The sequence below is a fragment of the Ascaphus truei genome, chromosome 4 (assembly GCF_040206685.1).
Source record: "Ascaphus truei isolate aAscTru1 chromosome 4, aAscTru1.hap1, whole genome shotgun sequence".
NCBI lineage: Eukaryota > Metazoa > Chordata > Amphibia > Anura > Ascaphidae > Ascaphus > Ascaphus truei.
The window spans coordinates 40114456-40139402 of record NC_134486.1 but is presented as its reverse complement, the minus strand read 5'-3'; the positions used below and the strand labels follow the sequence as shown (position 1 = coordinate 40139402).

Here is a 24947-nt window from a genome sequence, read left to right as displayed (position 1 = left end):
TTATTAGACATTGATTTATATGCATTTTTGGTATATATCGATTTTTTAATATTATATTTTATTAATTACATATTTTTATTAATTTATATTGATTTAATATTTAGTTATACCATCAATTTCTGGCATTTCACACAATAGCGCAGTCCTCTATTGTACATATTATATATATATATATATATTTATTTATTTATTTATTTATAGTGTTATCATCATTGTTGGTTGGATGGGAGCATTAGGGGCCCATGGGGGAAACCAATTGTAGGGGTCTGCTGTATGGGCATAACAAAGAAAAACATAGCTTAAAAATACTGTACTGTAATTTACTGGGGCAGTAAGAACCCATTAGGGAGAGTAGGAGATGTGATGGGGGAGAGAGTGACACAGGGAGATGAAAGAGATGCATGGGGGGGGCAGTGAAAGAGTGACATGGGAGGAAAGAGAATGACCTGAGGGTGGGGAGAGTGACATGGGGGGGGAGAAAAAGTGACAGGTGAGTAGAAATAATGACCTGGTGGGGAGAGAGAGAGAGATATGAGGGGAGACAGTGACATTGGGGGAGAAAGAGTGACCGGAAGTGGGGAGAGTGACATGGAGAGAGCGCAAGCAAAATGGTGGGGGAGAGACCGTGATATGGGTGACATGACTGGCAGAGGGAGGTACATGGGGGGGAACTGGTGATCTGGGTCAGGAGTTGGAGAGATTGTCATGGGGGTGGAGAGAGAGTGACATGCAGTGATGAGAGATTGATATGGGGAGAGGGACACAGACCTGAGGGTGGATAGAGAGAGACATGGCAGCAGAGTGAGTGACGTGGGAGAGAGTAATATGGGGTGGGGAGCTGTGCCTCTTCCTCTCTCACAGGGAGCATGAAAGTTGCAGCTGCGGATAGGAGCACCTCCCAACCTCCTCCGGACAGCTGTTTCATGCTGGTTGTCCAGCTCTTCTTTTTACCCTTGGGACTAGTGTTGAATACAGGAGAAGTAGGACAGTATTCATTAAACAGCAGAGGGAGCAGAGAAAATCAGCACCAGCAGAGAAGGCAGCAGACTGTAACACACCCACGGTGGGCCAGTTTGACTACTGAATACACACACACACACATATACTGTATATAGTAAAATCTGTGTTATCCGGCTGTTCCGGACATGACAGGTGACGGATAAGCAAAAAATCAAGTTAACTAAGATTTATACCATACCATACTTGTAGTCCAAATTTTCAAAGAATTACAATACATTACAGCATATAAAGTATAAAATAGTATTCTATTCAGGTACTCAATCAGTAATACTACTGTAGTATTGTCATTTTTTTATTTACATTTTCGCTGTGGTACTGTAAAAATGTGCAGTGAAGAGAAATCTAGAGGCAGTAAACTTGCACTTAGTATGGGCAGCGCATGGCGCACACCCAGATCACTTCAAACTAAAACTATTTGTACACCATTTAATGTTTATTTGGAGATTCAGGAGGCATTTGGGGATCTAGCAGTGCCTCAGGGTCATCAACATCAAGTGTAGATGTAGAAGGTGATGGTGATGGGGCTGAACGTGTACTGGCCCTATGACAAGCCCTGGACGCTTTTTTGAATAAATCGCTGATATCAGCTTGCCTACTTGACTCCTGCCTTTTTTTTTTATACATGAAAGTAGAGAGCAAGATGGGTAATTGCAGAATAACAAGTCTGACTTTCTGCAAATGTAATTATTGTATCAAAAGCTGAAGCAGCATTAGCCCAAGTTATTCTCTGTTCATCAATAAAATCTTCTTTGGAGTCTTTCTCAGTGTCCTTAGGCTTTTCAGGAAACACAACACTCTCTATTATTTATCTATATACTGTACACTAACAACATGTGTCCCTTCGACCTCCTTATCAGCTTCAACCCACTCTTCTATCTCACTTTCTTGAAGTTTGTTGATTGGGATTGTAGAAGGAACATTCTTCACCATATAAGAAATTTGCATTAAAGCCTCCAAAATTATTCATCATCAGAAGCCACTTCTGCAAACATAACACAGGGCCCACAATTTTCTCCAAGCCCTCCTTCATGTTTCACTTTCAACCGAATTGCAGGCACAAGACACATTAAAATGGCATCTTTTATATTATAAAGAGATTGAAAGTTCTGGACAGTGCCTTCGTGATTGATTAACTTTCTCAGAAAATCTATTCTGCATAACACCTTGGTCCATAGGTTGAATGATTGAGGTAACATAGGCAGGAAGATAGTACAAATATTACTGGATACCAACTCAGGTTCATGAGGGTGAGGTCAACCATTGATTAATAAAATAACTTTCCTATCTTCAGATTTTTCTAACATTTTCTTTCGCTGTGAATACAAAAACATGATGAAACCATTCATAAAAAAAATCTCTCTGTCCATCCATGAATTACTTTGCGTTTTCTAAACAGGTAAATGTGTAGCACTTATGCAACCTCCCAGACTTCTGACTGTTACCGAGACGGAGTCCCGAGTCCCCGTTAATAACTTCCTGGGCCACACATGGCAGAAGGCAAAAAGAATATGGATATGGTAAATGGATGGTACAACTAGTTTACTTATGCGCTACTAACTCGGGTACCTTGTGATCCTCAGCCGTGGGTAGGGTTGCCAGGTGGCTTGTCCAAAAATACTGGACACAATGGTGAAAGGTGCGACGCACACGACAATCGTTGGTGGGGAAGAATGTTGTTTGTAAAGGACCTGACTGCTACGTATTTTTTTCCCAATTTCACTCAAAGTATTCACCAATTTGCACCAATTTAAATTCTGTTTCGTAAAAAAATTGATGAGGGGTCTTGGGAGGGAATGCCCTTCTGAGGATTTTTTTTATTATTGTGTATATACTGTATATATATATATATATATATATATATATATATATATATATATATATATATATGCACATACACACTATAACATGCCACGTATAACAGATATATGCATCTTACCTGTGCCATTATGTAACGTTACAGAACCAGAATCTTATGAATAATAATAATGTATCATATGTTACCAACAGTGTATAATAACACAGTAAAAATATATAAATGCAAATCAAAAAGTAATTATATATATATATATATATCACTGAATATAGTATTATCACTCAAAGAGCTAAAATCTACTTAATTTATAACAATAATTAAGATCAGCAGAGAAAGAACTGTTGTCTGCAGACAGACAATTAGCATGTTGATAGTATTATTCTTGATCTCTGTGGAGCTATCACGCATGATTTGCTAAATCTCTCATTTCAAATCTTGTCCCATGCCTATTCCCTCTGGCCCATGCTTACATTAAGCTATTATTGGAAGGTACAATGTAAGTGCCGCAGTAGACAATGATATGGCGTAATTTATTATCTTTCACTATTTCACAAATGTTGTCTTATTGTGTGATCATTACATAATGTTGGCATTGTATACACACTGCAGAGCTCGTACAATACATGGTAAATTGATTTATTTCAGAACTCTTGTATTTTTTTTTTTTGCTTGTTTTAATTACTCCCCCTCCCCAGGAAATTATAAAAGGATTGGAAAAGTTCAATATTCTGGGATTTTTTCTCTCTCTGTGTTTACTCCAACTTAATTGGCTAAAAATAGTTCTACAAAAAAAACAAGTACAAAAAGGTTCATTTTAAGGAGACGAGTGTGCAGTGATGGGCCGACTCCTTCAGATGGGATGATGTGTTGCAAACCCCTCTGTCCCTGCGAGTGTAAAGACTGGATTGCCACATGGGCAAAAGGACCCACAATTTATGGGTTATGGGAGAGTAAGTCTCTGTACCATGTTAAGTAGTAGATAAGGATACTGCCAGGAAGGGAGGAAAGGGCAAAGGCAAAGTAAGATCCTGGCTGCTAGATACTGTATTTGCTGCTACGCAGGGGGAATTCCACATACAAATGTGCAAATTGGATCATGAAAGCACTGTAGAAAAATCCTTTGTAAAACTTGAATAAAATGCTCAGGCCTCGGGGGTGCGTTGTAGGTTCTCATTTAGCAGGCATATTTAGTAAAATCAGTGGGAAAAAAGAACACAGCAGCACATAAAAATATGGATTTTATTCCCAGCGCTACTCTTATAAAAACACAACTGAATTTGTATTCTGATTTGCTACTTCAGAATTAATAAGCAGGATGTACGCAAAGTAAGCACATCTTTTTGGTGTTGAAGTTGCCATTTTTTACTCCGAAATAGTTCGAATCACATATTTTAGGTCAGACTGGTCCAAGTATAGTCCTCAAGGGCTGCAAACATGCCAGGTTTTCAAGATTTCTCTAATTAACAAATAATTAACCAATTAACCTAGCTCTAATTATCCCTAAAGCAACTTGAATAGATATGTATTGCCCTGAAAATGTTGTCTGTTGATAGCCTATGATGTCCGAACTTGAGCCAGTCTGCATAAGGTGCTTTCATACCAAAAAACTCCCTTTTAAGGACTCCTAAATTGCACACTCAGAGATTACTGATAACACCACTGAGTTCTATTGAATCAACAATCTGACATTGCAACCTGACCAGGCACTTCACAAGTTTTGGCCCCATCCCCTTCTCCCCCAAACTTTAAGTAGCTTTTCATTTTAAAGGCCACTTTTTGTATGACCTCAATAATGTCCTAACGTCATTTGTGTCAGTGCCACTTGTGATGTCGTGACCACACGTTTATTAGCCTGTAATTATTTGAGCACGGTCACTGTCTAGGTAAAAGGCAGCGAGTGTAGTGTTCAGTCCATGAGATGCAACTGTTCCTAACCTATAATAATCCATTTCTAGTTTCAACAACGTGTTACTATTAAGTTAATATTGACTCTTACCACAAGCCCCCCTCCTCTTTTGGTTGAAGACAAGAACCATCGCTGCCTCATCCCACTCGAGCTGCTTAGGGCGATGTTGTTACCTTCTGTCTTGTTTGGAGGAATTCAGAGCTACCTTTTGTCTACATTTTGTCTCACACAGCACACCCAAATCATGTCCAACCATGGTATATTCCCTTTGACAACCTCACCCATGTCCCCTTCACCCCTCCCATGTACAGTACCAACATCCTGACACGTTTTCTTTATCTGCATTCATAGGCTACTATTCCCTACAAGCAACGGACCCATCCTTCCTCATAGTTAATTTTAACATCCTGCCTGGTAAGATCACATTGTTCATTGTTGACACTAAAGATATACACAGCCTATTTGTTAAACCTACTGTACAAAGACACACAGCAGACGATAATGAGCGTTATACTATCACTTTATAGTAACTAAGCAATGTATTCTATTCCAGTGTATGAGAGGTTAGTACACCTTCTTGGTTTAACATTGAAACATATTGCATTGAATTTAACATGTCAAGGAAATTAACATTTTCCGTGCCCTTATGATATTCCAGGGACGTCACGGGCCCTGGCACGCTGAGGACCTGTGAATGTACCAGGTACGTCATGGGGAAAAGTCTGTTTCCATCAGCTGGGGGTGGGGGAGGTCATCATATCATTTGAGCTGCGATCATTCACTGCAAATGTCTGAGGTCCAGATGGACCCCTGCCACTGAAAAGGTTCAAATTAATGCCCAATTGCCCAGTTCAGAAAACGTTACCAACAAATGCAACAAAACGGTAATTTTGCGAATAGAAAGAATCAGTGTTACATTACCCTTACATTTTTTTTTGCAACTACTGGAGTTTTTTTTTTTTTAATATACATATTCACTTGTAAAAGCTAGGCAGTGTTTGAAAAATTAACCATTAAGTGCTGTCACAGTAGAGCCATGAAAGGGTTAAATTGTGTGAATAGAACAGCAACCAAGGGGTCATATAGTTACATAGTAGACGAGGTTGAAAAAAGACATACTGTATGTCCATCAAGTTCAACCTATGCTAAATTTAGATGACAGGCACTTTATCCTATATCTGTACTTACAGTATATTGATCCAGAGGAAGGCAAACATAAAACCCCGGTGAATCATCATAAAATGATATCTCATAAGGGGAAATTAAATTCCTTCTTGACTCCAAATAATGGCAATCAGATTTATCCCTGGATCAACATTCTTCCCATGTTTACTTATTTGATATATTCCTGTATACCTTTCCGTTCTAAAAGAAAGATGTCCAACCTTTTTTTGAAGATATCTATTGTATCTGCCATCACAGTGTCCATGGGTAAGGAATTCAACATTTTAACAATTTTCTTGATGGGTACCAGAGACTGGTGATGCGTGGCCTGACTTTAGTGAATTAAAAGTCAACCATGCTTACACTGAAGTAACTTGTGACATGGTACAGCTATACCACAGATCTGCCAGAACAAGCTTTAAAGGACATTGTAAAACCCTGAGACCATTCCTGACCACCAGGTCTCAAATGGTGACAGAATGGACAACATTGACTATGATTACAGATTCACAATTTAGATGATAATACTGTACATATTTAACCAAATCCACACTAATATAAAATCTAAAAGTTTGGAGGTGACGTCAGACGGTACCCTACGTACGTTTCACCGTAACTGGCTTCATCGGGGGTATTTTATACTTCCACATTAATTTGGTATTAAAAATAATTCTCTCTCCCATTAACATCAACTATAAAAATGTAAAGGGAAGATTGATGCAAAGGAGATTTGACACCACCACAAAAGGTTGGCTATAATGACCGTCTTTTGTCTCGGAGGCAAAGTTTGGAGTTTATAAAGAGTGATTTAGAGTGCACTAAATTAGAATTTATCCAGGGGAGTGTTATCTCTGTATTACATTCATTTTCATATCTCCTACTCTCACGACCGCTTGAGGAGCCTAGTAATATTTGTTGGTAATGTACAGTATAAGCTTTCTGTTTTTATTTCCTTTTATTTTATAAAAAAACCTGTCTGAATTGATATATTGTATCTATACTATAATTCTAAGTTGGATTCCGTTTTCCATTTGTTTGTATGTCAGAAGCATCGAAATCTCAGAAACAGCACCACGTAGCACAACAAAACTTTCACTGTACATTCTGCTGCGGATTTGTAAGTCAACGCAACTATTGTGAGCTTCCAATGTGACTTACCTCCCAAATTATGGACATTCTAAGTTTCACTCGGCTGTCCAGCAATAATGTTAGAGCAGGGGGGGGGGGGCTTGGCTACTAAGGGAGGGGGCATGTCCTTGCATGGATCAGAGCTGTGTGTGTGTCTCTGTGAGATGTGCGGGGGAGATGTGCCAGTGGGGGTGGTGGGGTGGGGGGGGTGGTGGGGGCGGGGGGAGATTTGCCAGCAGGGGGGGAGATGTACCAACAGGGGGGAGATGTGCCAGCAGGGGGGGGGGGCGGAAGAGGGAGGGGCAGGGACATGTTCCGGAAGCGGGGGGAGACACACATACAGACACACACACAGACAGAGACAAATCTCACCCCGCACTACATCCGGCAGCAGGGGAGGGAGGGGGGGCCGGGGAGATGTTCCGCCAGCGGCAGAGGGGGGGAGGCGGGGACATATATTCAATATTACATTCCCCGGGCGAAACCGGGTACAAATGCTAGTGTTGTTATAATCCTCTTTTTCTAGAACAAGCACTGTAAACCTTTTTGTTACATTAAATCTAAAATGTAATAAGTACTGTCTTTGGGCTCCAATTGAACCATTACCCTTTTGAGGAGATTAATGTCATTTTCGGAAATATTTGGTTAAATTGGGTTTTTGTGTTAAATATATATTTATCTAGCATAACAGGGACTGAGCACTCCTGGAGTTTTAAGGCCTTACATTAATCCTGGTGGTGGAAGCATAATTGGGGTGTAGGGTGATGGTTTATGGGGTGTTAGAGCTCATTTTGGTGACCTGCAGGAAAGAGTGAGAACTGGAGGACTGGTTGTTGTTTAACCCTTTCACGTAGACACACAGGCTCACAGGTAAGCGTGTACATGACATACTAGAAATGAACAAAATAACAAAACTTTACTGCAAAATATATTACCCTGGAGGTATAACTGCTATGTGTGATAGGTTTCTAATATGTGGAGCTTTAGCTTCTGTGTCCCTATTTTCAATTTCAAAATAACATACAGTACCAAGAATTAGATAATGTGGCACTGTGCATTTGTATGTATATCTCATATGAGTCTCCCCCCCCCCCCCATTCAATAAGAAGATGACATTGTGATCCTGGGATACAACTACTGTAGGTCAACGGCAAAAAGATGATGCCAACTAAGTTCATATGAATCACTGTTATTTTGTTGTATTTTAAGTGTCTTTAGTTTGTGTCCTAAAATAATACTTGAACTTAAAGAATTGAGTGCCTCTGTGTGCGCAGTTTTATGCTACAATAAATTGAAATGATTATTTTCCAAGTTATAAATGTTGTCCTCTTAAAAAAGGATATACTGTACGTTGGAATAATCAATGCACCATTTCAGGTCAATCGAAATATTATTGTGGATGTAAAAAAACAATAACAAAAGGAACTGCTGATTTGAAAAGTTGAAGATGCAGGTTGTGTCAGGGGTCCTTCAACGTAATTCTTGGGAACATTATTTTATCTCGCAAATGCCCATAATATTTATTGGTGCATTCTACTGTACTTCCTTAAAGAAGCAATGCCTCCTGGTCCAGAAGTGAACTAGTGCCAGTGACACGTGTAAGGGGTTACATTTGGGTAATTGATGCATTACCCAAAGCTGACACCAATAATCATTTTTTTAATTCGTTTGTAAACATGGTGAGCTGAAACATGGAAGTGGTTTGATTTCCTTGTCTGGTGTCACAGTATGTCCAGGAAGTGCTCACACAGTCACACACCCTTTCTCCTGTGCCATTATCTTCATTGGCTCTATGATAAAGACAGCGGAGGGATACGATAAATACAGATGTAGCCGGACTTACCTTCCCCAAAGCAAAGAGGAAATTCCAAGGTCGGGTTCCTGCAGCATTCCCTGCCAGCGGGTAACATAACCCTGGCTACATCTGTAAAACACTTGATTGTTCTGGGGCCTAGGGACGGACTATTGTATTTAGAGGAGGACACTTAATATGATGGGCAACATAGGGCAAAAGACCATGAAAAATAGCACAGATAAGCAACTAAATCACCAAGTCCTCATTTGCCTTGTATTCATATCTATTCAACATGCAGTGAAGCCATCTTCCCTTTGCTGGAGAAGAGTCGAGTTCCATCCAAATGAATGGAATGAATAGGAACACATATTGCAAGTATATCGAATTGGAGCTTTAGAAAGGAAATGCTTTTCTTCAATTAGTTCTTCAAGGGCAAATTAACACAAAGTAGGAAGTTATCTACAGCTACTGGCTACACTTTAACTGTTTACATGGGATCAACAAATGAAAAGATAAAATAATTTTCTGTTTGTTTTGTTTTGAAGTAGCCATACATTACAAAAGCAGCATTCCAATATTCACCAAAGAGCATGCTCGGGTGAAAAAGATACAGAATGCAAATATAGATGCAAAAATACGTACATTGTGTGACAAACACAAACAGATAGAACCAATGATTATGGGGTACCTTTCTCAGGGTCAGGGAACCAAAGTTTTGATCCCCATGGGTTACCTAACCATTTGGAAGATCTATTTGAGCAACGAAACATCAGCTGTATCTGTTTTTATTTAATTCATAATATACAGTACTTATTTTTTGGAGGATCTATATTTGTGTGGTGAATCTTTTTCACCCTTTTGATGAATATTGGAATGTTTCAAATGAAATCTATGATATGTGCATGCTACACCGTAGGTGATTTTTGAACAAGACGTGTGCTGCTTGGCTACCCATACATTGCACACATTTAGATGCATAATACATGTGTTCACTAGAAATATAAAGCATTTACATTTTAATGAATAAACACATACCTTTCTTGGATATGTTTTCTAAATATCTTCTTCAAAGTTCATGTTCTCATTGTATGGCTATTCCAAGAAGCGTTTATATATAGAAATCCTAAAAGAAAACATAATAAAAGAATGTTATAATTAAATAAATCTACATTTTAACGGTTAATTGACAAAACATGCTATTCTGTTTCATGAAACATAATAACTACTTTGGAGACCAAGGGACAGGCAAAAGAAATGTGGTAAACTGGATGTTTTTATTTAAAAGTCAAATCTGTGACATTTAAGTAATAATGCCCGAAGGACAGGGCATTCTCTGGCCATTAATGTCCAGGGTGGAGGAGTTCACTCAAGGCATTAATAGACAGGTAATGATGATCTGTCTTGAGGGCATTATTACTAATTTATAATTACAGGAAGAATGATCACATTGGATCTGTCGTAACCTGGCAAAATGAAACTGACCTGCCAACTTGGAAAGTGGGGAGGGGCAAGCTTAAACCTTAGGGGGGGGGGGCACTACCCTCCCAAAAGCAGCTGAGACCAACTGAGCTGCACACAGTTATCCAATGTGATCATTCTTCCTGTAATTATACAGGTTAATAAGAATTTTAACCCAGGTGAGTGATAGGACCTGCTGTGGTCATGCCTTGAAAGTGGCAGCATGCTTAAGACGCTTTGGCCAAAGGGTTAAACTAAATGACCCTTTTTTCAAGAGAATATATAGGTATTGCACTGTGTATTTTTTTCACATTGGAAGTAGCTTTGCGCATCTTTGTCTGTTTTTTCGGTTAAATACTGGACACCTGGCAACCCTAACTACATCTTGTGAAATAGGGTCACATCTGCTCACATTGGGTACTCTCACACCATTCCTCCCACAAGAGACTGGTTGAATTAGTGTTTGAAAGGGTTTGCCAAAGACAAGAAGTTAAGAGATGGGAAAAAAAACCTAGAAACCCGTCTCTCCCTCAATCCAAAGTTAATACTGTAAATATACGCTTATCCTTGCAGTAAATACCTAAATAAACTGAAATAAAACAGAAATGTACAGACCATACACATTACATAAGTGCCACTTTAGCTAATTACATCCCCCCTCCCCCACATTAGATATAATTATATGAAACAAAAGAAATAGCGTTGACAAACGACGGTAGAGACTCGTGCCATCACAGAATAGAACAAAACAAAGCCTGTTTTCTTGTTTGTCTTTGAACTTCTGATTTTTACATAGACACCCGCAGAGATGAGTGAAGAATTTTGAGCAAAACAAAACTTGCATTTAAACAACCATACATTTAAGTGATGTTGCTAGAAAAAAGAAGAGGGAATAATTGCAATAGCTGTTTAAAGACATTTTCTGCATATCACTGGTTTTCATTAAGCTGTCAGAACGTCATTATATCCTAATTTAAACGGTGGCTTTTAATGGTTACTTGAAGATAACTGTAGCCTTATTTTTTTGTTTGAGGTTTTAGCTCTGCTTCTGAAACCATAAGTGCTCAAAGCTTGGTGTGATTAATAGCACTGCTAAGCATCCCTATTTAAACACAATCCATGTTTTGAGTCTCTGTTTCACTGAGTGTTTGTTTCTATCTTCTGCAGAGCATTAAGTGTTTGTTCTAACTGCTTTTGTACAATGCATGTCTTTTTTATTAGCAACAGATTTGAATGCACGTCTCACTTAGCACTATAGATTGTGTTAAAAGATTATGCCGGAGGCAAAATTGAGAAATGCATCACTGTTAAATTGTGTCTTAATATTTTCAAAACAGATGTCAAGTAACAGACATAATTCACATTTGACTGAAGCAACCGTATTTGTGCCACGGCCATTCTAAAAAGCAAATTAATTTCTTTCTGGCCCCTGTGCTATTGAAGAAGCTAACATAACTTCTAACATAACATCCAATAATGTACAACCCAAATATAACACTAATGTGTTGATTTGCCTGGGAAATGTAACTTGCCATTTAGTTTATGAATATATGGTAATAGTTGTGGTGTCCAGTGCTACTCAACTCAAAAATGAACTTCTCCCAAGAAATTCAGCAAATGAAATGCCCTTTTATTAACAACCATAGCTCTAAGTATTAGAGCCGGAACCCCTCCTGTCGTCCAAACTAGATATTTTATGTGTTTTATCTGAACCCGGAGGTGCCCTGGAATGGAACCACGGTACTTACAGCTCTGGGCACTTCCAGATAAAAGAAGAAATATAGAAAGAAAGAAAACATGCCAAAGTCGCCAACAGATGACATTGCGTCTTTCCATTGGTGGTCATGAGAGGCTGACCCCAATGGTCTTCTTCTCCCAGACAAGTATTCATATGGGGGAGTGGCACCGCATGAATTGGTTAAGAAGGGGATGGGGGATCCGGGAAGCACAATTGGTTGGGCATGGGGACCAATTGGTTGAGCGCGGAGGGGCTGATTGGTTCAAGGGTAGTTATGCCAGCCCCCGGATGGTCCCGGAATGTGGATGTCCACACCACTTTCTAAACTGGCTGTCATTCCCTGATTACAGAAAGCTGTGAATATTATGCCCCTTTTTGTATGTTAGAGCTACAGTACATTGTTCTGTGGTCTCATGGTAATATGTAAAAAAATGCTCTAACTGTATATAAAGACACTTAGCATTTCCCTATGATTTACAACACAGCTATGACTTGTCAGGTGGAATAATTGTATAGACAAAGGCATTGAAAAACCTCAGGCAAAAGAGTTTCTGCAGCAAGCATTATAAAAACACATTCACAATTATTCTGTCAGTCTTATGACAATTTAATTATATTTTTTTTATCTAGTGTTTCTTCACTCAGTTTAGGTAGCAATGTTTTGTCAATATCTTATTCAGGTGTACCATGGAAAAGTCTAACAATCCTGGGCTGCAGGCCAAGCTTGCCTCTGACTGACGCTTGCTTAACTGAGCAAAGATTTGCTCTGCTTCAAAAAGGAACTTGACTACACTAGAACCAGTAGTGACAGCGAAGGTGTCGGCTTGAATTTTAACAAAGCTGTTTCCAGCATGTGCTCAGGCATGTGGAACCGGCACTTAAACTCCACACTAAAAGGCTTCAATCTTCTCTATCGCCTAATTTGCCTTAGATGCAAACTCAAAGAGTTTTCATAAAAGCAGATCATTAGAGGAGAAGCATAATGGCAGCATAACGGCTATAAACAGTATGTATGTATGTGTGTATATATATATATATATATATTTCCCAAAAAGCATTTTTGGGGCGCTGTGCAAAGAATGTGTGGTGACTATTTATTGAGCGATAATAGATGAATTGATTTGTTTTTCAAAACGAATTGAATGCATATATTCAAATGACACAGAGAGAAAATATGCAAGATCAAACTAGCGAAAGGTTATTTTAATGCTTCTCCTGGCTTGCATCAGATGTCCATGCTATAGAATTTACAATTAGGTTTATTTTAGCACCAGGAGCAGGTTAAACTCCATTTTACTCTTCCTGAGTCGTTTAAGTGTAGCGCACTTTCCCACACCCCCTTGGCGGATGTGTGGCTATGGTGTGTGTGGTGCAATACCTGTGGCTCACAGGAGGTCTGAGCCTCCGCTGCAGGGAGCCTGGGGTGTCTACTGGTACGGTGTTCTTCAGAACCTCAACCTGTAACGGATTCTACTTTGTGGAATTACCCGTTACAGGACCTATATATGGTCAGATTTATATCAATCATTCTTCCAGGTAATGCACGGGTTATTAAGAATTTATATTAGTGTTAGGGACCCTTGAGATGTGGTCTGCCGTGCAGTGGCTCAGGGGCTTACAACACTTTGGCCAAAATGTTAAACTAAAAGACCATTTTATTTAATAGATATCTATACATATATATTTAGGCACTGTACCGTGTATAGGTTTCACTGGTTTCATGTTCTGTCTCTGGTTTTAAATAGGGAGATGCAGCCACATGACACACCACAATGAATGGGATGGCTGAGTTGCTTCTGGAAGGGAGGAAAGAGTATTGCATGCTGGGACAGGAAACTGTCAGTCAAGACCGGGACCTGAAAGGTACAGGTAGTGTCCACGGAGCTGTGCTCCAGGGACTAGGCCAGAAGTTACGCCCAAGGGCCCAGTTAGTCCCCTGAGACAAAGTAGAGGCACTTATTGTAATTGCTCTAGGGAAAGCCTTAAGATAGGGACCTTTCCACCATTAGCCTTATTGTGAGAGGTGCTGCAGGACATTGTCTGAAGGACAGTGCAGCTTGTTATCTTAGAGCAGATCAGGACTCCATATTAGAGACTGCTTACAAGGGATCATCCGGCTGGAGGCCCCTTCAGAGAAGTCAGCCTGCGGAGCCATCCAAGCGAGGAGCAACATACCGCGCCGCGGGAGCCCGTCGTGGAGTTACAGATTGCTGCTGGTTATCCTAGTCTGGACCACGACCAGGAAGGTATTAATAAGTACACCACCGGGCCCCAACACAGGGAAGTGCGCTATCCCCTCACACACTTTGAGAGAGAGATACTCAGTGGTTAAGTGCTATTAGACATTCATTGTTTGGTGACATTCACATGGACTGGGTATTATTGAGTAATATGCTGGGGTTGTGTTACTGTGTCATGATATGGTACATGTATTACATGAGAGTTAGTACATACTGTTCATATACAAACGTGTGTAATTACTGAGTATGTTGGTTCCAGTGAGGGAATACTCCCACCACGCTGGGATCCCTTACCGGTGGAGGCGCTGAATCGTGTAATAAGTGTATCCCAGGCTCCCAGTGGCAGAGGCTCAGGCCTCCTGTTAGCCACACAGGTAAAAGTAGCACGGGTAGTTTCAGTACCCAGGGGGTACGAGGGCTACACGTGCTTTAACAAACTTTTTCCTCTGGTTCAGATCATTGTTCGACTTACTGACACATTTATTTAAAAAGTGATACATGACTCCTGAGTGAGGCAAAAAGCAAGAATGGAAGTTAAAGCAAAACAAAAAAGCAGCAACATTGATTCCGCTTTATTCAGCGTCCGTGCTACTTCATCAAAGTTATCCCTGTACGTAAGTTTTAATTTAAAACCATTTCCAGAAATCAGACCTGTTTACAGAATAAACTTGTTTTTAAACTATGAATTGGACCAGTCAAATCTGTTTGATAACGGAACAATAAAGTAAAAATCCTGTCTATACAGTATTTGCCTTCAGCCTTTGGTTGTTATCAGGTGTTTTATAAACAAACACCAGCACAGAATTCAGTCTCCAGGAAAACCCTACAATACGCCGTGGATTTAGCCGGACCGGAGCATTTCCTTTCGCCTTAGGCTTTGTCCCCGGTGGCCGCGGCTGTGCACGGCGCACACAAGGTACAGCCTTCCATGGGGCAGGCCCCAGTAGCTGCCTGCGCGCCCCTGCACGATGCGTGATACGCGACCGGCTTTGCCAAAAGACAATAATTTTTCATTTTGGAGCAGCGGCCGAGCATTGGCCACGTCACGGTGGCGGTTCGGCCAGTGAGGGCAAACCAGTTCGTGACATCATGGCCACGCCCCCGGCACACCTCCCCGTCGCCAGTAGTCCACCTGGTCGCGTTGATGCCGGAAACGAACACTGCCAGGCACCCCGTCGCGCACGGCGCACCAAGTGGGGCCTTAGATCTCTACTATTGTATGTGGAGGCCCCAAAGGGATATCTATAATATCTTTGTGCAAAACATTTACCAGGATATTTTTAAAGTATTTGGAAAATTAATTTTAAGCAAACTTTTTTTAATGAGCAGCTGCAGTCTTACTTAATTGTAAGGTAGCGTCTCTATCCATCATTTATTAATGACTTTTATTTATGGTTTCATTCGACAAAACTTACTGCCATCCTAATATGTGCTCACAGCACATGCCAGTCATATGTTAGCCATATACATTCAAGAGCTTCAAAGTGGTAGTTTATATAGCATTGTCAGTTGCTAGCTATTATTTTCAGTTTTTAGCTCCCCTCAGTATACTGTACCACAATGTCATCTCTTTTCTATGGCACTGGACTGTAATACTGTAAAAGTTTAGTTGATACTGAAAATCGTGTTAAAATGCCTGGACATGACGCTGCTCCCTTCAATGGAACGGTGTATTCAGTATTTTCTCTACCTTACTACCCACCATAAAAACTTGGAACAGATCTCTCACAGACTTTCATTTTTAAAGAAGTATTGTAAAAGAGTTCAACAGCACATTGGCAACTCCAACAAAGTCTAGTCGCACTTTAATCAGCAGTCCAAGTTGCAGTTCCCCCCCACCCCCCTTTAATATGAGCATCAATACAATCCACAAAATGATAAGTAACTAGCTAAATTGCCGATCGATCCATTCTCCTGTGAACAATCGGGGAAGATTCAGCTCGGGGGTTTACTAAATGACTGCAAAGGAGTATTCTGCAATCAGGCTGATTAGTGAGTGGGGTGCCTCTGGTATCTGCACAGTGACGGAAGTAGGAAATGACCATTTGATCGAGACATTCTAATACACCAACATTTTAAAGTAAATGGGAGGTAATAGTTCTTCACTAAAACTGAAATTGATACATAGAGCAGTACAGAAGCTGCCAATATTGTAAACTGAATTAGCAGCTATTGGGAGAACACACAAGGAAACCAATAGGATTTTGAAAATAGTGAACAAAATTGAAAATTAAGTTGGGTCAGAGATTTTCTATTGAGTAGAGATATGTAAGCAAAGTCAGACAATCTGACTATCTTCCTTCTGAGCAAACAGTACTGTATATTCCTTTGTTATTATTTTTTGTATCAATCTTTTTTATTGGCATTGACATTTACAGGAATGAGTACATACTTTTCAATAACCTAAAACTGGTTAAGTTTGACTGTATTGAGTACATGCTAGCCAACATTGGTTTTTTAATAGTTGGGATTAAGGGAGTGGAGGAGGGGGAGGGGTGGGGGGGGCTGGGAGTGGAGGAGGGAATACATACAGAGGGGGGGGGGGGAATGGGGGGGGGAGGAAAGTCCCCCTTAGCTCGCCTACGTCTCCCACCTTTGGGATCAGGGTTGTTCCCTTCAATAGGGTTTGCGCTTTATATCTTTATCTGAAGCCCTGGGGGCCTATCCATGGGTCCCATGTGTTCCAGAACTGTGTTTCCTTTGTTATTCTTAATCTAGGGAAATGTATTTTAGTTAGAATAGTACAGTGGGGTGTAAGTGCCACTAGTGGCACACAAAGTCTTACAAAGTGGCAGTCCTCCCATATACACTTTAAAACGTTACATTGCTGTGGTAGATGAAACTGCAGATGCAAAAATAAAATAAGCACAATATTCACATGAAAAGTATTTTTTAAACTTGCTATGACTAATAAACACTAAACGGAAAATAAATATAGGTATGTTATATAAATGTATGTATGTCTTATTTATATAGGGCCATCTCTGTACGTAGTGCTTCACAGCAGCAATACACGTGATATAATAATACAACACATGACATAAAATGGGAATAAGCGCTTTAAAACATAAAAGCGACATTAGGAAAAAGCAGTTTGATTTGGCATATCTAAACAGAAGTTAGTGGTAGATTAAGTTATTTGTTATAAATTCAATTGTAAAATATTATAGGAAGTGTATTAGAAAACATAAAGCAATAAACTGCTGCAGCAAGTGTATACCTGCACTTGGAAACATTCGCTAGCCAAGAAATATATTAGTGAATGTCACCATGTCTTGTTATTCTTTTTTTAACAGGTTAAAAAAATTGAATATTATTTCTAGTGTCAAATGTCTTGGATTGTGGACGGTTTCTTTGTTAATTTAATTTCGTTTTCATTTGGACAAAGAAAAGTCCTTTTGTAAGGGATCAGAATGATATATTTAAGAAAGGTCTGACCATCCTCCTGATGTAAATATTTCACCAGCCTTGTCAATCTCTCACCACATTTAAACGTTGTACACCAAGAGGTGCTTCATTTGTGTTCTCAATAACTGGCCAGGTATGGGGGAAACTCTGAATGCATATGCATGTGGTATATTTACATGTAATTACAATAATTGTAATAGACATTAGGCTGCTTTGCATAACATTTGTATCCCGAAAACGTGCAAGTCTTGCAGAAACAATAACAGAACGTCTACAAACCTAACCAACAATAATAGTAATCTGCCTGGAAACACCGAAATGCCATGCAAACCATCACTGACCCGCGGCTATTATGCTTTTGCTTGAAGTTTATAATGTAACGGCAGCTCCCCTCGATTTCAAAATCTGGTTTTGATCATTGAAACATATCTGTGTAAATGCAGCAGATAAACGAACACCTAACCTGCACGGCAGAAATGTAACAAGTCTGTTTTCCCGCTGTCTCCGAGAGCGAGCAAGTGTAACCAACAACCATTGCAAGCGAAAGGCCACAGCCTTTGTCTTCTCCACGCTCTGTCTGATTCACAGGCTAACGTGCAGCAATTAGTCTAATTAATATGAAACAATGAGCTGCATTACCACTTATCAAATTGATTGTTCCCCAATCAAAACAAAACAGGCCAGCCTTTTGATGTAATTTCAAGAGATGATTTGAAATGTCATGTTACTGCAAGCCAATTACCTTTTGACTGGAGTCACGGTTAACAGAATACATAATTGGCACAAATTTGGGAAGGCTGCTTACTGCTGGTATGCTAATTATCTGTCTTTTGTCATAAAACAAAAAGGTTGTAGCAAGGGCTGTAAAATGGGTCTTTTTTTTATTGACACAACTTTGGCCAAGATCCACAGAGCTCTGTGAAACCGGGGCTAATAATGTGATGTTACATCAAACAAGAACGGGGGGGGGGGGGGTATTTTTGCAGAATTAACATGATATCCCCAAAGTTAGTTATTTCCAGATACAAGGTCTGAGCTACATCTCAATAGCATAGGTTTAATGTCATGTCACTGTAGCACAAGGTTGCGTCATCTTTTAATAAAAGTGTCGTTTATGACGGTGTTACTCCGATCGTGAACCTGAAATAGGTCTTTAGCTCAAGTTGAGAAAGAGAGGAGAGGTAAATAATACTGATAAATAACGCTCTTAGTTAAATCATACCTAACTGTGGTGTCACACACATTCAAACGCTTTAAAACCGCTATTTTAGGGTCTGGATTTTAGCATTGCCAAGTGTAGGTATGAACTAGCTAACGTAAGGTCCCTGTGTTAATCTTTACTGACTTTAGTTGATAGGCAATATTCTGATAATAAAAAAACAGGAAAAACAAGAGGTGGCGCCAACCAAAATCTACCTAGCATATATAGGAAAAAATGAAGAATAGACTGTGATGTTTGGGACTAAAAAATAAAATAAAATATACAATGAAAAATTGAAATAAAATGAATAAAGAATAAATGTCCAGATAAAAAATGAATGAATACAATGTCCAATACAATGTCCAGTTCCAACGCTATCCAATAGAGTCTTTGCAGCCTGAGTGATAGGGGAACACCACTCCCCCCAAGATATCTACAGATAAAACAGACACAAAACAGACGCACTCACAGCGTAGTAAAGTTACAACACTTATATAGAACTGGATAAATAAAAATGCACACTCACAAACAAAATAGGAATAAAAGCATATATGAGTAACACTCAATCGCCAGCCAATGCACAGGATACCAGCCGCTCCTTGAAGTAGCCGTCTGATGTAGACTGGAAGTCAGCTCCGGCAGTGTACTTCATGTACCGGATCCGGATGTAATGGGGAGCGTCTGCAGTATTACTCATATATGCTTTTATTCCTATTTTGTTTGCGAGTGTGCATTTTTATTTATCCAGTTCTATATGAATATTATGATAATGCCTGGTTTGCATATCATTGACATGTCATTTTCACTAATGTCCATTATAGTTAATGCTGTGCCCTCTACAGAAGAGGAACGATGGCTTAACAAAAATCAGGCCCGGCCTTTGGACAAGGCGAGCAAGGCGGTTGCATTGGGCTCCGCGGCTTCAGAGTCCAGCCCTCCAATAGAAATGCTGCATTATTACAGTGCCGTGGTCCATTTTGCCCAATTGGAGGAGGGAGATGGAGAGTCCCCGAACCGGCAGGACAGCTCCTCCCTCAATGTAAGTGTGAGTGTGTCTCAGTGAGCGGTGAAAGGGATGTGAGTGAGGTGAGCTGAGGTGAGGCTGCCTTACCTTCTTCGGAACGGCCCTCCTCCTGCAGAATCATGTTGTCATAGAGACCCGACGTCAAATGATGCCAGGATGTCACATGGCGACGCGTTGCTATGACAATGTGACATCACGACGATGCACTGCTACGAGACGTCATAAAGTCACGACGCTAAATGAAGAGGGCTGTTCTTCAAGGAATCGCCTATGCGGGCAGGTAAATACAAGCCACCCCTCCCTACTCCCATCGGAGGGGCCCCGCTGCCAGTGTACCACCTTGAGCCCACAAACGCTAAGGCTGGACTTGATATATGCTATTGTCCTTTGAAGATACACTCTTAGTCTTAATGTAACGTTATGTGACTTAACAGACAGAGCTTTGTGGATCTGGGCGTCTTATGCTTTCCACAGAGAGACATTATTATGTAAGGCAAATGGATCTTTGAATTCCATAGTTCCAATTAATACCGACCTTTAAAGTCATGAATAATGTGATTAATATAATTCATACCACTTGTGGTTTACCTAAATGACACATATAGTTATTTATTTCATTGAAAATAAATGTACTTGCTTATTATTTAGGATACTGTGTGAACCTCTTTAGCTTCAAGACATTTGATGCAGAAGCCATGCCAGAAATGGTTGCCAGTACATTCAATTACAATACCACTCTAAATCTTACAAGTAGCTTCTATGCAAGGATGCCTTTATATTATATTTGCTCATGAGTAGTAGAGAATATTATTTCCACCAATATGTTATATTTCATATATAAAATATATACTGTATATAGAAGCGCTATGTACATTAATGGCACTATACAAATAAAGACATACAATACAATATAACATAGCAGGAACCTAATGAACAGAATAACATGTATCAAATCTGCCAGTATTCTTGTAGCTCACCGTGAGGCCCCTAAACTCACATACTGTAGACTGGACTAACCCCTCCTCTTTCATTCCCAGTTGGTCAAACCTTACACTGCATAAAAGAAAGAAGAATGTTCTAGCAGTTGCTATTTCTAATACTTACAGTATGATGTAGGTGGTACTGTACGGGCCCTGGCACACGAGGCAATATGGATGTACCAGGTACATCAGGGCAAAATGCCAGTTTTCTAGAGCTAATCGCTTCTATGGAGTGGTCGGCCCGATCGAAACAGATAAGGAGCACCCAGTTTACATCAGCTGAGGCCAGGTCATGGGGTCGCTCCTGGAGCGATCACATGCCTATAATTGCTCCAGCAGCAAAAAGGTTAAAGGTGCGATCCCATGAGGCAAGCCACTCTGCAACCTACTGTAAATCATTTAACCGTCTAATTAGCTTCTGTAAACAATTATAACCCTGCTAAAAGCAATCATTGGCCTGCTTTCATTTTTGTGTTCATAAATTACATTTGTTAAAGGACCCGGAGTGGGGAAGTGTTTGCCAATCCAGATGTTTCTTTCCCCTTATCTCACCTTGTCCTTATCAGAGAGAGAAAGAGGATGTGGAGGTTCTGCTTGGGGACAACACAGTGACATTAGACAGAAGGGAGCAGTCTGAGCACATCAAACCCCTCCCAAGTCTCAGCTCGCTATTACCTACTGCAACAGAGCTGTGTTAAATCAGGGCTCGTAACGTTGCCTAAAACAGGACAGGGGGTTATGTTTCCGGGGTTAACATGCTATCCTCAAAGCTAATTATATGCAAAAATAATGGGCGTTATTGAACTTATTAGCATAGGCTTAACATCACGTTACTTCCAATAGCGTGACCTTAAATCAGGGGCAGACAGCTGCAGACGTCAAAGACCACCAACAGGTCAGGTTTTCATGATGTCCCTGCTTCAGCACAGGTGGCTCAATCAGTGGCTTAGTCGAAGACTGCACCCCCTATGCTGAAGCAGGGATATCCTGAAAACCTGACCTGTTAGTGGCCCTTGAGGACTAGAGTTGTCCACCCCTGCCTTGAAGGAGCAATCCAAGCAATATCCTACATGTGTGGTTTTCTTTAAAATGAATCAGTTCTATAGTAATAGATTATACTTACAACTTTTAAAAAAAAAAATCAACTCAATTCCATTTTTAATTAGTTTTAATATACTGATAATCCTTTGATTTCTATAGCACGCTTTAGCCCACTTCCCCAGCAGTGCTAGATATTTGGAACAGTTTCCTGTTTGTCATAATTTGTTGCCAATATTCCCAGCAGTTTGAGCTGCAAACTGTAACGTTAGATAATGTTACCTTAGTAATATAAGTATACATTGTTGCTGCTGAGTTACTGACTGAAGGATTGATTTGAAACTGAAAGGCAGCCATTTAGCGAACCCCTAGGAGGCAGAATCTTGCTGATCGATCACGGGAGAATGAATCGATCGGCGGCTTAGGTAATTAGTTTTCAATAAAGGTAATCAAAGCCGGCATATATTAAAACAACATTTATTTTTTATAAGCTGCTTGGACTGCTTCTTTAAATACATCTTAGCGTTACTCCAATCTAGAAACTGAAATAGGTATTTAGTTTGAGTTGAAAAAGAGAGGAGAGGTAAATAAATAATTCATACCTATCTGGTGTTCCACCAGCCAAACCCTGTAAAAGCCGTATTTCATGTTCTGGATGTATGTAACGCAACATTTACGTATGACATAACTAACGTAGCCATAACGGACATTAGAGGATAAGTGAACATCACTATGATAATACCTTATTTGTGTATCATTTGCATGCCGTTCTCACTAACGTCTTATAAGAAAAAACATGGTTTGACATTATTATCCTTTGAAGGTAAAGCATTTCTCTTACGGCCATGCGCGGGGCTTAGCGTGGGGCTTTGTAACTCTGGGTTTATTTTTACCAACTAACTTAAATTTTTTTAATTTAAAACTACTTATACAGTAGGTCAGGGGTGCGCAAATTGGGGGGCGCGCCTCTCTGCGGCAGGGAGCAGGGGTTACAGATGCCCCGCGCGCTTCCCGAAGGCATTTACATTAAATGCCGGGAGATAGCGACGAAGGCCGATGTAACTTCACTTACCTTGGTTCAGACGGCTTCTGGCGACGAGTCGCCACGGCAACGCGGCGTCAAATGACACTGCGGGAGCCATGGCAATGTGACGTCATGACGCCAGAGCCAAGGTAAGGAGGGGGGCGCTAGGAGAGGGGGGCAGCTGGTAGGGGGGCACAGGGGACAAAGATTGCGCTCCCCTGCAGTACGTGTAAGAGTTAACATTGTAAACATGTCACTGCCATTAGCATACTTTGAACCTAGAAGGAATTCCCCTTTCATATGTAACCAGATAAAAAACGACCGGATATTTTCATTACATATTTAATTAACATCAAAGTTGCAAATCTAAACTATTATTTCTTTTTTCCCTTATTTTCCAAGCAAAGGGCATCACCTTACTCCATTTCCCTCGATTGCTTCTCCCTGTGCATTCTGGATTGTAAAATTAAAACAAGCACCTTTGCCATTCCTATTATTTATATCCCTTTTTCCTAATTAATGAATGGATGGAGTGTCTGTCAAATCTGTTTTTTTTTATTAATTAATATAGCAATAAAATGCTTTACTTTCTAGATATTAAAGGAGCAAGCCGTTTTCTCTTCTTCTTTTTAATACAGCATTGAAGCAGGGGGTCTCCGGAGCTGTAACCCCATTCATTTTAGCTCCAGAAACCCCCTGCTTCCAGAGATACTTAACGGTATCGCTCTGCACTTTTCTGCAGTTTAAAGCCTCAAGTCACATGGGCCAATAGGAAGCCGCATCGGGTGATGTCACAGCTTCCTATTGGCTTGCAGGGCCCGGGAGCTTCCCATATAATGTGAACCGCGGAGCAGCCACCGGCACCCACTATGGATGTAAGTATCTCTGGAAGCAGGGGGTCCCCGGAGCTAAAATCAATGGGGTTCAGCTCTGGAGGGTGGGGGGAATCAGCTTGGATTGCCTCTTTCACACATAAAAAAGAAGCAATACATAAAAGCCCAAGAGTAAGGCGTCTTTTTTTTTTAATGAGAATATCATTAGTAACCCGTACAGCAGAGGCGTGATCAGCCGGTCGCAACTACATCACCAGAGGGAGCCGTAATGTGCTATCCATACAAGGGACATGAAAAAACCACGTTGAAGGAATACTGTGCTAGACCAGGGGTGCGCAAGGTTTGTGCGCTGCGCCCCCCTGCCTGCCTGGCAGCCCCAGCGCCCGCAACCCCCCCTTTCATAGGAACCGGCGTCAAATGAAGCCACGGGTCATGTGACCCGCAGCGTCATTTGACGTGCGTTGCCATGGCGACGCGTCACATGACACCGCAGCGTCATATGCCGCGCATGGGGGGGGGGGCGCGCCCCCAAGTTTACGCACCCCTGTGCAAGACCATACAATCTAATTGATTTGGGAAGAGACTCCTACTATTCTCAAGTCAGTCTTCTGCTTCTTGTCCCAGTTGGTCATTCTGTCTACCTCCTCCTCTTTCCTGAACTTGCAGGCAAGTAGGGTAAGTATGAGGGGAGATGTGCTGCTCTCTCTGACTATTGATGTCTGCTGGGGGCCTATTCTCTGGCATGGTTTGAACACTGCTGCTTCTGCTGTTGGGCGCGTTACTGTTACTGGTTTCTTTGTTTATATACAGTATTACATTTTGCTAGCTTTACAATAAGTACATTTTGCAAACACTTTTTGTTTATATCCATGTGCTTCCTGTATGAGGCTATTGGTTTAATAATAGCTAAAGCCAAGGTTTAGCTTTTTAACACAGACAAGTGATAAGTGATATACGACCTGCACTGCAGCACTAGCACTGCTCTAGGTTTGTTATTTTTATCATGTGTAACACCTGTCCCCCCTAAGGGAGTTTTGGCTGTTGTGTGTGTGTGTATGGTGCTAACCTGTAGGCTCCAAAGATGTAGTAAGGAGTTTGGGGTGCAGAGGTCTTTTCCTCAGGTTGGTGCAGCGCCTCCATCCTGCAGGGAGATTCATCCCTACAGGAACGTTCCTTC

At 40.7% G+C, this 24947-nt stretch overlaps 1 protein-coding gene across 5 annotated transcripts in view; it reads right to left on the bottom strand.

The window, feature by feature from the left end:
• Positions 1-24947, bottom strand: part of ESRRG (estrogen related receptor gamma) — a 768405-nt gene that overhangs the window by 345064 nt on the left and 398394 nt on the right. For all 5 annotated transcript variants that reach the window (XM_075595600.1, XM_075595606.1, XM_075595602.1 and 2 more), the window contains one exon: positions 9862-9949. The gene's annotated coding sequence lies outside the window, so the exon portion shown is untranslated. The remainder of the gene's footprint in view (positions 1-9861; positions 9950-24947) is intronic.